Source organism: Schistocerca nitens, chromosome 5 (genome assembly GCF_023898315.1).
Source record: "Schistocerca nitens isolate TAMUIC-IGC-003100 chromosome 5, iqSchNite1.1, whole genome shotgun sequence".
In the NCBI taxonomy this organism is placed as follows: Eukaryota; Metazoa; Arthropoda; class Insecta; order Orthoptera; family Acrididae; genus Schistocerca; species Schistocerca nitens.
The window spans coordinates 412,715,919-412,731,721 of record NC_064618.1 but is presented as its reverse complement, the minus strand read 5'-3'; the positions used below and the strand labels follow the sequence as shown (position 1 = coordinate 412,731,721).

The window sequence follows — 15,803 nt, the reverse complement described above, 5'->3', positions numbered from 1 at the left end:
CATGATTGCGTTCTGCACGGAAGACAGCATTTCGGTCAACGGGAAACCACGCCAACGATGACGTCAGGGCACCTATCAAAAGGGGTTGTGTTTGTCGGGTAGTCCCACATCCACAATCGCTGTGTACACAGTCACAGACGGTGTAGTATGCCACAGGTAACACGCCAGACATACTGCGGTGGAAGGCCATGGAAAGAATGGAAGCAGGACAGTCGCATACTCATGTGGCCCAATGACTTAACGTGAATCGTTCTGTTGTTTCTCGGATGTGGCGTCAGTTTATACGAGACCGAAACTGTATCCCGAAGACCACGGCAAGGGGACCCACATGTAAAGGCACGATGATACCGCCTTAGCAGCAACTGCCATCGGGCCTCGCAGCATCCACTGACGTGTTTTATCGATGCAAACGGTATAGAGAAGGCTTCGACAGAGTGGCCTTTATTGTCGCAGACCTGGTGTATGTCTGCCTCTGAAGCCTGTTCACAAAAGGGAACATCTAGAGTGGAGTCGTCAACATCCCACCTGGACAGTCGACCAGTGGTCAATGTTCTTTTCACAGATGAGTCCCGATTTGGTCTGGACAGTAGTTCTCGACGATTTCGCATCTGAAGGAAATGTGGAACACGTTTTCGAGAACCGAACATTGTGCAAAGAGACCGATATCGAGTAGGATCGATAATGGTGAGGGCAGGGATTATGCTGATCATTCTCTTCAGAAAAGGTTTAAGTGCTGACAGATATCGTGACGAGGTCTTGGGGCCACTGGTACGGTTGTTGCGAGATGCGGCGTGCCCAGACTTCTTACTAATGGACGGTAATGCTCGACCTCATAGAGCACGCGTGGTCGATGTTTTCTTGGAAACGGAAGATACTGTACGCATGGCGTGGCCTGCTCACTCTCACGATTTGAATACTATAGAGCATGTCTTGGATACACTAGGGAAACGGGTTGCATCACGTCAGCATCCACCAATCACTCTCCATGACTTGCCAGTCGCTCCGAACGAACAATGGATGTTATTGCCTCAACATTACATTAACGACGTTATTTACAGCATGCTCCATCGTTGTCAGGCCTCTGTTGCTGCCACAGGTGGTCACATCCGATACTGAGCACTTTAAGCAGTTGTAATGTATATGCAAATATGTTACTTTGGAAAAAAACGTGGAACATTTTCGTCTACTTTTATGCACGTTGCAGCTGTTTACGTTCTGTATTCTTAACAATGTTTCTACTTTGTAACCACCTGGTTATACTGTCTTATGGCAAAATAAACGCAACCTCGCAAAACTTCCGTTTATTGCTTTACTTTCGGACAGCAGAATATTTGGGAGGGGATGTAAAGTTCCGGAATCTGCCTTACAATTGAGGGAAACCGCCCAAGACCTTGGTCAGGAACTTCTTATATCCATTCTTCTAATAGACGGGTGCAAGGACTTTGACTGTTCTACATGAAATGCAAATTACAACACCTGCAGCCATCTCTTTTGCATTTAATTTATTTACGCGACCAGTTTCTGTGTTCCATTACACCTTTTTCAGGTCCCTTGATCAACGTGAATTGGGAGGAATACAATCTCGTGTGCAGTCATAACAGTGGCCGATATTAGCCGGTGTCCGTAGATCTCTGGTTTACACAACACACTCTCTTCAGAGTCGTCTCAACATGTGCATTATACCTACGTCGGGTGTCAATCGCAGGCGAAACAAATGCATATGCAGCCTGCAACAGACTGACACTTAAAAGACGCCACGTAAAAAGATACCGCGAGGGCATAATTGTCATGTAGCACTTACGGCCTTAACGCTGAAATTAAATGTAACTAATGAGGATGCGGTGATGTACATCCCTTAATGAAATTCTACAGTAATGTGTAGGATTAAATACAGCGTCAATAAGGAGAAAAGGTATATCCTTTGAAGCGTGATAACAGTGGTGATTATGAACAAAAAACTTCAGATGAAGATCTGCCCTTTTCTTAACCGTGTCCGACATATAGCTGTTTGAAAATCACAAGCGTCAGTCACATGCCGTCCTCCACCAGCACGCACATGCGAATACAACCAAAGCGACATCAGGTTACGCAGTGACGTCTTTACTGACCATTTTCACCCGCACTTCAATTGTGCATGGTAGGGCGACGAGTTTTTACATGCGTGTGCTCAAATAAACGACTTACGAATGAGCTCAGATCAGCAACACAGCAGCTCTCTACAAGAGATGCACAATGCATTTCTGTACATCTTTTGTGAGGACATGTACACAATTAAACAAAACATTACAACACACTGTTTCATTTAATATCATCTGCCATTTCTCCCGTTACACACTGTTTTCATTAGTTTCCTCGGAAACTAAGAAAAGGACGTATTTTCCTACGACGGTTTTTGTTCAGAATCACCCCTCAAAGTGTGTACCCTTCCTTCCCTGCTGATTCACTCTCTCATGAAATGACATTGCTGATGATGACCCATCCTTGAGATGGAGACATCTGCGCTCGATGTTACTGGAAGCTACTAGGCTGTATGCCTGCATCAGGTCGCGCCGTATCTCTCCCCTTCACGCCTGAAATTATAGACAGCAATCAGCCACGGATCAAAGGGAAGGGTCGTCAGCATTATCGCCCGTTCCCCCAAACAAATATAGTTCGAGAACTGTTCTGATTTTTAAATACGTAAATTTGCTAATTTCTAATTCAAGTTACGCAGAAAAAAGTACCACGAAAACTTCGAGTCTTGAAAATGACAAGACGAATTCCAGAATTTCGCCCAGTTTGTACTTACAATAAATCTGACAAGAACCATGAGCCCTCAGCGACAACCGGAAAACCACAGAAATTTGTGTAAGGCCAAACAGTGGAAACGTATCAAAGTACAAAATTAAACTACATTAAATTTCATGTTACTCATTTTTTTTTCTAGGACCAGTAGTTTCTTTCTCTAGGGCCACTAGTGTGCGCGCAGAGAGAGAGAGAGAGAGAGAGAGAGAGAGAGAGAGAGAGAGCGCATTGTCTTGCGGGACGCGCATGCCATGTAGCATAGTTGGTTTTTGTAGACCGATTTGTGGTAGCTTGTCAACTTCATAGCCCACACTGCCCCATATCAAACTGTTGGTCTCTCACCTCTATACCACTGTGGTACGTTGTAAACAGTTATCGTTTACACACCGTATAAAATCCTTCACAACACACACTGATCAGCCACCTACCTGATAGACGATATGTCCACATTCGGCACGGATAACAAGGGCGACGCGTCGTGGCACGGAAGCAATGAGGCACCACATCTACACACACCAGTCACCTAATTCCCATAAATTCGGCGCTGGAGGGACGATGAGCTCTGACGCCACGTTCAATTGCATCCCAGAAGTGTTCGATCGGATTCAGATATGGCGAGTTGGGGGGTCAGCACGTCGACTGGAGCTCGTTACTGTATCCCTTGAACCACTCAATCACACTCCCGGTCTTTTGACTCGGCGTATTATCTTGTTGGAAAACGCCACTGCCGTCGGGAAACACGATCGTCATGGAGGAGTGTACGTGGTCTGCAACCAGTGTAGATACTCCTTGGCCGTCATGGTGCCTTGCATGAGCTACACTGGACCCATGGATGCCTACGTGGATGTTCCGCAGAGCGTAATGGAGCCGCCACTGGCTTGTCTCCGTCCCGCAGTACAGGTGTCAAGAAGCGGTTCCACTGGAATACGACGGATTCGCGTCCTCCAATCGGCATGATGAAGAGGGTATCAGGATTCAATGCATAGTCTGTTGGATTATTTAACAGACTATGCAGCGCTCTGCCACTGCGCCAACTTCCACTGCTGGTGGTCATGTGCCCACTTCAGCCGTAGTTAACATTGGCACACGCTTGGGTCTTCGGCTGTGGAGGACCTACATTAGGAGTGTTCGATGCACTGTATGATCGGACACACTTGTAATCTGCCCAGAATTAAAGTTTGATGCTAGCTCCGCCACAGTTCTCCGCCTGTCCTGTTTTACTAGTATGCCCAGCCTATGACGTCCAACATCTGTAATGAGAAGCGAACGCCCAGCCCCACGACAACTCGACTGGTTTCACCTTGGTTTCTCCACGCGTTGAAGACACCACAGCACTCCTCCAACATCCGACAAGCACGCCGTTTCCGAAATGTTCGTGCAGAGCTTCCGGGTTATCATAATCTACCCACGGTCAAACTTATATACAACGCACGGCTTCCCCATTCTACACACGGACAGCAAGCCCACTGATACTACATGCACCGTGCGTCTTTCCGACTAGCAATCATTCCTCACCGGTTGATGCCGCTATCGCCTGGACGGGTTTATATCGATGGTAGGTCGATGGTCATAATGTTCTGGCTGATCAGCGTAGTTAACGGCTGGATGACGATACACAAAAAGTAAAGACCTTACGGAATGAACTAGAATTTAGCACAGATCTCATGAACAAGCGACAAAGACGCACAGGCGGGAATGGTAGTGACGAACAAAATGGGAGACGAAGCTCGCTGCGAGCTGCACGCTGGCATGTGCACAATGGACTGCTCCCGACTCGCGTTCTGCGACGCCAACAACCTGTCCTAATATTATTTCCTGTCGACAGCGTCGCATGCCGTGTGACGGCTCGGTTTCACACATCTGCTCTGCCTGCTTCCGCCACACACCTCCCCCTCCCTCCAACCATCTGGCAACAGACGAAGTGTGAAGGGAGAAACGGCGTTTGCAAGGAGCACCGTGCGGCAGAAAATTTCAATCTATCTCAAGGCTATCGCGGTGCCGGCTGCGAGATTTCCGCCACGCTGCCGTGCGAGCATATCATTCCGGGCAAGGCGACTCGCCGAGAAACCGAGCGATGAATATTCAAAGCCCCACGGGGCTTAGCTAGCGCGGAAGGAGCCGGGGCCCACGTCTCGTGCGTCGGCTGCGCAGCTGCCACGTCCAGCGGCCTGCTCGAGGAACGGGGAATACTAACTTCTACTACTCCCAGCACATTAATACTTTAATCACATTTGTAATAAGTATTGGCACAACTTTGAAATATAAAAAGTCTTCATCGCACACTTATTTATTAAGCGTTACGCGTTTCAAAATTTCATCATCAGACTAAAACTGTGGTCTAAAGTATTCAAGGAAATTAACAATAGCAGATATGTACTTAATAACTTAAGTATGCACCTAAGTATTCCATACACAGAAATTTCAATTAGTATCGTACTTACATTTATATTTAACTTCAGTGAAAATCTCACGAAGGTAAGTTGGTTGGTTGTTTGGGGAAGGAGACCAGACAGCGTGGTCATCGGTCTCATCGGAGTAGGGAAGGATGGGGAAGGAAGTCGGCCGTGCCCTTTCAGGGGAACCAACCCGGCATTTGCCTGGAGTGATTTAGGGAAATCACGGAAAACCTAAATCAGGATGGCCGGACGCGGGATTGAACCGTCGTCCTCCCGAATGCGAGTCCAGCGTCTAACCACTGCGCCACCTCGCTCGGTCACGAGGGTAAGCAAATAGACTGAATATACTACAGATCTCATGTCACATACGCATTTTTGACAGTGCCGTTGTGTATTCGAAGAAAACCATTGCCAAAATGACTGTGGGGATAAAGCTATCTAAGAATTAAGCGAAGGCCGGTAGATGGCCCCAGCATTAATCATAGAAATGAGGCCAAACAGTATCTTTACAAGCAACTATGCAATCCGATGAACTACATGACAGAACATCGTGTACAACTTGACAAAGATATATTTATGCTAATTTTATGTAAGAGAAACTCATACACTGACAGCATGAAATGTGCGTCGCTTGGTAGTTTCGTGAACAACGTTACAGAGGCAGTCGTTAGTAATTAGTTAAAACAGAAGACATAGTTGCAACTATTAACCGTTCTGGTACAATATAAACATAAAATCGAGATGGAATAGAAATAAAACATAATTTGTGGAAAAATAAGTTTACAACGACCACTAAATAAAATGTTACATAATTATCACCACATGTAATCCTATTACGATAGTCGAACATGTAATAAATGACATGGAATCATTCAATCAGATGAGTTTATTTTAGTGGCAACAACTTGAAATAAAAAGAGTTATTATCGCAATAAATGGGATTATTAATTTAAAAAAAAATTAATACTACAGTATTAGATCGTAACAACAGTCCAGCTGTTATCAGTTTACAACCATAACAAAATGAAATGCACAAGAGTATGGCCACCTGTAGCGACATTACAGTATTATAACTACGTCAGTAGCACGATACTAACTGAAATTTCTGTGTGTAAAATACTACGATGCATCATGTACGTATTTACTATCGTTAATATCCCTGTACACTTTTTTCCACAGCTTTAGTCTGATGACGATATTTTGAAACGCGTAACACTTAATAAGGAACTGTGCGAGCAAGACCTTTCTATATTTTAACATTGTGCCAAATCTTAATGGTCGCCTACGTCTACCATGAATGTATTTCTTCACCAAGTAACGGCAATAAGTACTACATATCTCTCACGAACATTATAACGAACACAACACTCATCCACAAGAACTTTATCCACACTTAAACATACTGAATAACCCGTCGTCAGGTGGCTCTTCCGAGCTTTCATGCTTGGGTCTCCCTTCGTGCTCCTTCGCTGTTTAGTGCTGTAAGATCTTTAGGAACCATACAGCATATGGTCTAAAAGTGGACTGATATGAGGGCGTGCTATAAAGTAATGCTTCAGTTTTTTTTTTTTTTTTTTTTTGTCTCAGTATCGGTTGAGGTATTACATGTCATGCATATTATGCTCTGTCCTTTTTTCCTTCGCTGACCCAAGTTGCAACCCACTGCCCTATAAGACTTTGAATGGTGCGTGAGAAACAACGAGATGTAATCGAGTTTCTAACTGCAGAAGTGGTCGTCCACAGACGGAGCCCCCTATCCTTCAGCGTGACAATGCCGGACCACACACGAGGGCTCCGGCATCTGCAACAATACGACGCCTTGGGTTCACCGTAATCGATTTTCCTCCATGCAGTCACGACTTGGCCCCATCCGATTCTCATCTCTTTCCAAAACTTACAGAACACCTTCAAGGTCTTCATTTTGATAGTGATGAAGCGGTGCAAACACAGTGACGGTCTACCTCCGTCAACGAAAACAAACATTGTACAGTGACGGTATCAACGAACTGACCTCTCTTTGGGACAAATGTATTCGTCGCTAGGGTGTTTATGTTGAGAAATATGTACAATATTAATAACGCTTGTTTCACTTAAAAAGCTTTACCAGCTTTCATATTAAAAATTCAGAGGCACTGCTTTTCAGCATGCCCTCATGTATTAATTTGGCGAATAGTTAGATGTTGTACGTTCCTCAGCGACACATTCGTCGCTTATTTTTATCACCCTCTTTTCAAATTTCCCTATGTTGCACGTGAACTACGTATTAGTGCATAATTCACTAACAACTGGTTTAGTAACCAACGTTCTAAGTATTAGAGAACCACACACTGGCCGGCCGAGGTGTCCGTGCGGTTCTAGGCGCTACAGTCTGGAACCGCGTGACTGCAACGGTCGCAGGTTCGAATCCTGCCTCGGGCATGGATATGTGTGATGTCCTTAGGTTAGTCAGGTTTAAGTAGTTCTCAGTTCTAGGGGACTGATGACCTTAGAAGTTAAGTACCATAGTGCTCAGAGCCATTGGAACCACACACTGCGCTTAAAATTCACAAAATGTGCCCCAGATTCACATGCGTACACTACGAGAAAGAAACTGCTTCCAAAGCAAATGTCAATGGATTGGTCAGTCAGTGGAGAATTTGCCCGCGAATGGCAAAAATTCAGTAGTCAAGTCCTGAACGGCACATTACGCTACCAGTGAATCTTCAATCGTAAAATTCTTAACCTTCTTTCAGTCTGTGCAGGTAACGATATCAATCGTTTCAATGGTGTTGTATATTGTTGTTTGGTTGTATTGTTATTTTACTTCTTAATTTTAGATTTTTGAGGGCTGATACCTTCATTACTTGTGTGGAGAGGTAATGGACCTACGTTTGTGCTTAGGGGTAAGCCGAAAAACATTTCACTCAAAGAAGTTGCAATATTTCGTTGCTTCTCAACGAAATCAATTACAAGCAAGGAAAATAAATTATTAGAAAACTGTGAGCAGAATCTAGATTTCGTTGGATGAAAGTAGTAAGTAGCAGGCGTAAGAACTGGGGAAAGTGTGGAGAAAAAAAGAATTTCCCCTTGGCACAATTCGAAAACTTCCAGAAAAGGCTACAAAAGACCTCAGACTCTCATCCACTGACACTTCTCGGCATATGAAAGACTCCGATGGTGAAGCATCAGCCATAAACAGTGAGAAGAAGGTTGTTCAAATATGGCTTAAAAGCTTGTCATCCAAGGAAATGCCAGGTCATCACAACAGCAATGAAAAGTGAAAATACTTCTATTGGACAAGAAATCAGAAATGGACTGGCAGTGCCTGAGCAACGATATTTATGCAACTAATATTACGTGAGATAATATCTTTCCTTTGCTGTTTGTTGTGAGAATTTCTTAACACTTATTGGCATTTTTAATGGACCATCATTTATATTATTCAGAGTCTCATATACAAATAGATCTCTATAGGCTTGGTATCTAGCTATAAAACTGAGTAATTATTTAAAAACATCTTTTCAAACTGTTCCATTCTGTTTTAAAGTGCAAGACTCAATGAGTGTTGCTTTTTTGTTTCCTGCCAAGTGCTGGGCCTTTCTTTGGTTCAAATGGCTTTGAGCACTATGGGACTTAACATCTGAGGTCACCAGTCCCCTAGAACTTAGAACTACTTAAACATAACTAACCTAAAGACATCGCATACATCCATGCCCGGGCCTTTCTTTCTGGAGTACAGTGTATAAGGGGGTGATCAAAAAGATTCAGCCTGGGCCGTTGCTACAGCGTTTATGTAATGTAGTGCGACTCCGATTTGCACACATAAGTACGAACATGTAGGCAAGGGATTAGTGTTGGATTCACGTCTTTCTGTCATGCTTGCAGTAAATGTGGAAATGTGAACTATGGCAACATTATCATGAAACGTATCCAAACAAGACCAACATGCTGCTGATTTTTTCTTGGCAGCAAAAGGACAAACACAGGCAGACGTCCATCGGAGAATGAGAATTTGCGGGGCAGTATATACGACGAAAACCACTGTTGTGGAATGATGCGCCAGGTTACCACGATCGTGGAATGATGCGCCGAGTCCCGTGTTGGTCGCTATTCGACACCAGACACTGGTCTAGGGAAAGGCAGGGAGAGAAGTTACGCCAACTTAAGTGGAGACACTCGAGCACCTGCCCCACAGTACTGACCTCTCCCAAGGCGATTATCACGCCTTCAAGTCCCTTAAAGAAGGCCGTGATGAGTCGGCGATTCCTGCTGTACAAGGATGTCTAGCAGGCAGTCACGGACTTCTTTACGTAGCAGGATACGGTGTTTTACTAAATAGATATCTTTAATCCAGTGTGTTGGTAGGATGATTGTCTCAATCCTCATGGCGATTTTACCTGATTACGTCGGTCGTCTGCTGCCGTAGCCCATTAACACCAAATTTGGCACTGTCGTAACAGATAGGTTCGTCCCGTCCAACATTGATTTCAGCGGTTATTTCACACATTGTTGCTCGTCTCTTAGCAATGACAACTCTACGAAAACACTGCTGCTCTCGGACGTTTAGTGAAGGCCGTTTGTCCGTGGTGAACGGTAATGCCTGAAATTTAGTATTCTCGGCATATTCTTGATTGTGCATCTCGGAATATTGAATTCCCTAATTATTTACGAAATGGGATGTCCCATGTGTCTAGCTCCAACTATCATCCCGCGTTCAAAGTCTGTCAATTCCCGTCATGCGGCCGTAATCACCTTTTCACATGAATCACCTGCATACAGATGACAGCTCCGCCAATGGACTGCCCTTTTGTACATTGTGTACGAGATACTACCACCATCTGTAAACGTGCATATCGCTAGCCTGTGACTTCTGTTACCTCAGTGTAGATTACTGGAAGTAATTTTAATGCGTTTATTTATTTATAAGAGTACAGAATTAAATTATCTGCAGCTCTGAAGGGTGCGCTGCGTGAAGGAATGCCTCAGTCGCATTGCACGGCGGGCAGCAGTCGCTCGCCCCCTGTCGAGATAACGCGGCTGCGCTGGTCCGTGTGGGGGCCCGCGATGCGGCCGTCGCGTCCCGTTTTCTCCGACTGGACTCGCAAACAGAGGGCCGCGACCCGCACGCAGTTTACGCACTTGAACTGCGGTGAAAGCTGCGTGGGCGCGCCGCGCCGCCCTTTCGAGCAGGCAGCCCTTTGTGTTTCCTGCTCGCTGGCCCCGCCAGTATATTTAGCGGACACCCTCGCTCGCAGCCCTGTAACGCCGTACCGTGCCCTGCGCCCTCTGCTAACCTTTGCGTGTACGCCGCAAGACGGCCTGCCCGCCAAGGGCCGCCTCCTGCCCCCCCCCCCCCCAACAAATTCTGACATGTAGCATCATCCCTGCAAGAGCCAACCCAACGGGCCACTCTCACCACGAGCTGACTGAAGTTACCACAGACAACATATTACATACAGCGTACTCGGTCGATCGTGTCTCATATTCTCCTCGGCGCAAGTTCCTTAATTTATTGATAGCACAAACCAATGGCATAACTATTGTAACTAACGCCCCAGGGCAAACTCTGACATTCAGACTGACCGCCCCCCCCCCCCCTCCCCACCGACGTCAACCACTTTCCTTTTAATCCTCACTGCTGTTGTTTAGCCTTCGCTTGTTTATTCAGATAAAAAGTCTTTAAAAAGAAAGAAATTTACACATGTCAGTAACTGTTTATTGTGTGCTGCAGTTCAAAACGTGTAACAATAACACGATTCCTGTTTCATTTTTTCATTGCCAAACAATGCTACACGGTAACAAAATAACCAACGCAAAATATACTCTCGACATTTTCATTGACTTCGCCCAGTTTGCCTACCGAGAGTCGCTCCATCTAGTAGTCCAAAACAAGGAAGAAGCGTCCCTTTATTAAGTGAAAGGAAGATCTTATGGAAGTATTTGTTCAACACAATCCAGTTAAGATCCCTTTTCATTCATCTCTGTTCCCTTCACATTTAGTGCTCTCCATTCTTCTTCTTCTTCTGTTTTTCACCTCTGCCGAAACTGCGCCTGCAGAGCATCTGTCCAAGCTGTCATACCCTAATTACCCCCACTCACTCCAAACCATTTTGACCCCTCTACATTCCCCGACAACTATCACTGCCCTGAAACACTCTTGAAATATTAAGGTCTTAAACTGACCAAAGTTAAATAACATAGCAACTAAACTAGTGCATCAAACTTATTTTTATCATCAGTAACAATCTCTTGTAATGATGTTCTGCTTGTAATTCTATTTGCAGACTATTCTTATTTTATGTCCAATTCGTTCCAATGTCCGAAGAAATAGAAGATACCGTGTACAGCATTTGTTTTGCTGATTCAGTTTTTTTGTGACATTTAGATGTGAAACGGTGACGTACATAGCGACTCCAATGAGTTGCCTAAGAATTATTGTTGTTGTCCTCAGTTCGAAGGAGATCTCAACGATATTCTATCCAGTACAAGTATCTTAATTCCTGCCTACATTCGTTTGAACCTGCTTATTGTAGTCAGCGATGAAAGCCATCACAAAGGAAAAGATCGTTAATGGAGATGGAGATGGAAAGCTTTACACCGAAGAGGGCGGCAGGGGAGGTAGTTGTCAGGCTACGAATGTCATTTACGTGCTGTCCTACACCGTAGCCCACTTTTAACCAGCAAACAGCACCCAGCAGGTTCCTTAGTCGCTTTCAGAAACGAGTGGAATTATTTTATCGTAATTTCTTTAAATGGAAAGTGGGCTAGCTGATGGCTGTAGTAGACACAAACACAAAAGGAAAACTAAGACGCGCGCAGTTGCTATTATTCTTGTCGTCGACGACCCCCAATCTACCTTCCTTTTCATTTATCCTCCTCCCTTCCTTTCAAAACTCCGCAGCAGGTATGTTCGACAATGGAATCGGAAGTTCTCAGAAAACTCTTTCTCCAGTTTTCCTGTTCCTCCCACTCCCCTCGTCTTCTTCTTCTTCTTCAATCGTCACCCCCCTCGCCTCTCCCTCTCATCCCACGATATGTTCGCTCCCGTTCCTGGCGATAGCTCCAAGTTAATTGATTAGTGCGGGAGCGTCTGAATTCGCTGACAAATGTAAAATGGCATTCGGCGAAACGGAATCCCTCCGGAAGACAACCACCATCATTCCATAGGCTCTCGCCGAGTGATTATTCTCGTTATCAGAATGTCGGTCGAAATTTCTAGTCCGCAGGGACGATCCTCATTACGTATTGCGCGGTTTGTAGCATTGCGCAGCGGAATTAATTGCCGGCTTTATCGTCTTTCTGCTAAGTCTGCGCTTGTTTGAGTAAATTGATGGTAATTAATCGCATCGCGCAGCGAATTAATGAAGTGCACATTCCTCAGCGACGCCCTATAACTTTGATTAAAGCTATCCACGATGAGCGAGGTAAGTCTTTTTGAGGTATTCTATCCATCAGGCGGGCTTTTATTGCGCCATTTCGCAGCACGCGGCAACATTCAAGACTGCTGCGATGAAGCTTGGCAATACTGTGCCAGTACACGTAATTTAACGTGGCAGCTAGGTTTTGGCTTCCGTAAACAACCCCCAGCCTGAGATACGTTCTAAAACGATTCTGTGGACCTCTAGATGTTTGATTCGCTTAAGTCACTTAGAACAGTCTGCATTGGGTTTCTGCTCACTGAAACCACACTCCCTCATTATAAGGGGGCGGTCTAAAAGTTTCCATTCCAAGTCGTACAGTCCAGATAGGGTATCGTGCCTTTGCTAACAGCACGACATCGCCTGCAGCGCCTCACCTGATCTCGAGATCGTATTGGTTGGACCCTAGGCTGGAAAATCGTGGCCTTGTCAGATGAGTCCCAATTTCCGTTGGTAGGAGTTGATGATAGTATTGGAGTATGGTGCAGACCCCAAAAAGCCACGGACAGAAGGTGACAAGAAAGCACTGTAAAAAGTGGTGGTGGCTCCATAATGGTGTGGGCTGTGTTTACATGGAATTAACTGGGTCCTCTGCTCCAACTGAACCGATCATTGACTGGAAATGGTTATGTTTTGCTATTTGGAGGCCACCTGCAGCCAATCATGAACTTCAAGTTGCCAAACAACGATGGAATTTTTATGGGTGAAACTGCGCCATGTCACCGGGCCACAATTCTTTGCAATTGGTCTGAAAAAGTAGCGAGCGCGCGCGTCTCTCTCTCTCTCTCTCTCTCTCTCTCTCTCTCTCTGTGTGTGTGTGTGTGTGTGTGTGTGTGTGTGAGAGAGAGAGAGAGAGAGAGAGAGAGAGAGAGAGAGAGGGTGGGGGGGGGGTAGGAGGGGAGATTCTATCTTTGATACTGAGCAAGTGTGGGTAGACGAGAGTATAAATATGTCCTATATGGAAATGGTTGTTTCGTTGTAAAAATGAAAGCTAATAAAAAAAAATTGTCAGTTGCGATTACTGAGGGTTACTTACAAACTTATGCAAAGTCCATCCATTCCGAGAATCGAGAATATCGACGAATTTTGCCAGTTAACGACATTGATACTGTCAAGATATCGGTCCCAGGAATTCCAAGACTTTCGAGGATGATCTGATTTCAAATTTGAAGTCGGTTAACAAACAACAAAAGAAATATTTTTTCGTGTGATATAATTATAAATTAACTATTATCTGGTTTTTTACTAATTCTACTTGTACTATGAAACCTACCTGCTTGCTAAATTTCATGATTCTACTAAAAGGGAAAATACCGGTAAGTTTTTAATGAGTGAGTTTCCGAATAACAAAATAAGCGGCATAAATGGCCCCATCTTTTAACTGCGTCGGCCTAGAGGTTTACAGATAATACACTACCAAGGGACCATAGACGTTAGAGTATGACAAATTTCAAATTAATACATCTATTCATTCATGATAAAAAGAGATTTGAGAAGTCAGACAGGCAGAAAGACAGACAACACAGAGATCCTGTACGGGTTTCGTTTTGACAGATTGAGGTGCGGAACCCTAAAAGTATTGAACTGGTCGCATAGAGTTTCGCGAAATTTAAAATTAATCTATTCTGTCTTTCGCAAGAAAGATCTAAATTGAATGGTCACTAATTATATACTCTGACACATGTAAGACGTCACAGACCGTATCAGCACCTGCTGATTGTATTCGAAGATATATTTTTACGCAGAGGCGCTCTGCTGTTTTATTCTGAAATTAACATATTCCATTTTTTAGCAATTAACCAATTGTGTTTCCTTCGGCATTGTCATGCTACTATCTTAAGACGTGAAGTCCACATGCAAAACCTCTACCTCCATGGCATGTGTGTTTCACTTAAACAGTTACACTAATGTATTTTAATGTGTTGTATGCCGGCACGGTGAAATACGGCGCATAATGGCTGTGTTTTTCCTGTTTTATGCATGGAGTTCACGCCCGAGATGATAGTTTAGTAATGACGAAAGTGTGGCAGGTGAGGGGGGGGGGGGCGAAATTAGCTTACTGCTAAATAAAACAACATACAGGAGACTATTCATCCAGCATTTCGTTCAGAAATCGGCATAGCGTGTTCGCATGATATACAACATCCAGTAGCCTATATATAAAGAGTAACTCAAGAAACTGTTTTTTCCCGCTCTGTCTCTCTGCTGTGGGAGAGATAGGTACCGCTGCAGCTCTACTTCCTCTTGCACCATTCCTTTTCAAATGCAGAACTAGGGCGTGCCTCGCTTGCTTCAGTCGTTGACATACAAACACCATATGTCTAAAATCTTCTTAATCTCCACATTAAAAGTTCGGGAAGTCCGTTCCACCGAATCGGTGCGTACGTGCCCGTGGTGTATTTCAGGTGCGTCATCGTCACATACAACCTGCAGTGGTTAGTTTCCCCGTCATTGTCGCACTGGTTTCTTAACGATTCTTTCAAAGTCACAAGTCTAAGTTCATGACATTGTCAAGATAGTGGCTGCCCGCTCCGGAAACCTGTTGCATTTAAGGAACCGACGAATCATTCCTTTAGTCATCCACATAATTTTTCACTAAAAACTTAAAGATTATGCTCATTTCTCCCTGCCAAGCAGTAAGGCAAATGCTCATTTTTCCCAGTAACGCTTCTTCCTCTTTCTGGTCAGCCTACGTCTTTCTTTTCCTCCCTCATTACTATCTTTGACATCTCTGGCTGTTTTTCGTGCGGTATACAATCAGTCGCTTTTTGAATTTGATGCGATTTATTGTATAGTTAACTAGTTTTCGAGTCAATATAGTCTCATCATCAGATGGAGATGTTACAGAAACATTTCTGAGCCATATGCAGCTAGACCCTGGGGTCGTGCTGCAGATGAAAATAAGGCCTAACTTAAAGTAAAGAGTACGAAGCGAACAGATCGTTGTATTTTAGGATGTTTGCAAAAATGCAAGCGGTAATCCAAGACACATTAAGCGATCTTCCAAATACTCGAGGAAGCAGAAACTTATTACCAAATCGCTGGAAAACCTAGCACGACACTTTAAAAAAATATATATGTCCTCAGGAGCTATGTCAACAAAAGGTTGGCGATACTTTAAAGAAAGAAAGATATAACCAACTCGAGCCACATAAGAGTAGTGGAAAGTCATTCAATCGCGTACACAGTGTGTACATCGGAGCCGTGTGGACGTTGTCAGCTATGG

General features: G+C 44.4%; 1 protein-coding gene across 1 annotated transcript in view; it reads right to left on the bottom strand.

Moving 5' to 3' along the window:
* Positions 1–15,803, bottom strand: part of LOC126260867 (max dimerization protein 1-like) — a 715,242-nt gene that overhangs the window by 34,232 nt on the left and 665,207 nt on the right. The window lies entirely within an intron of this gene.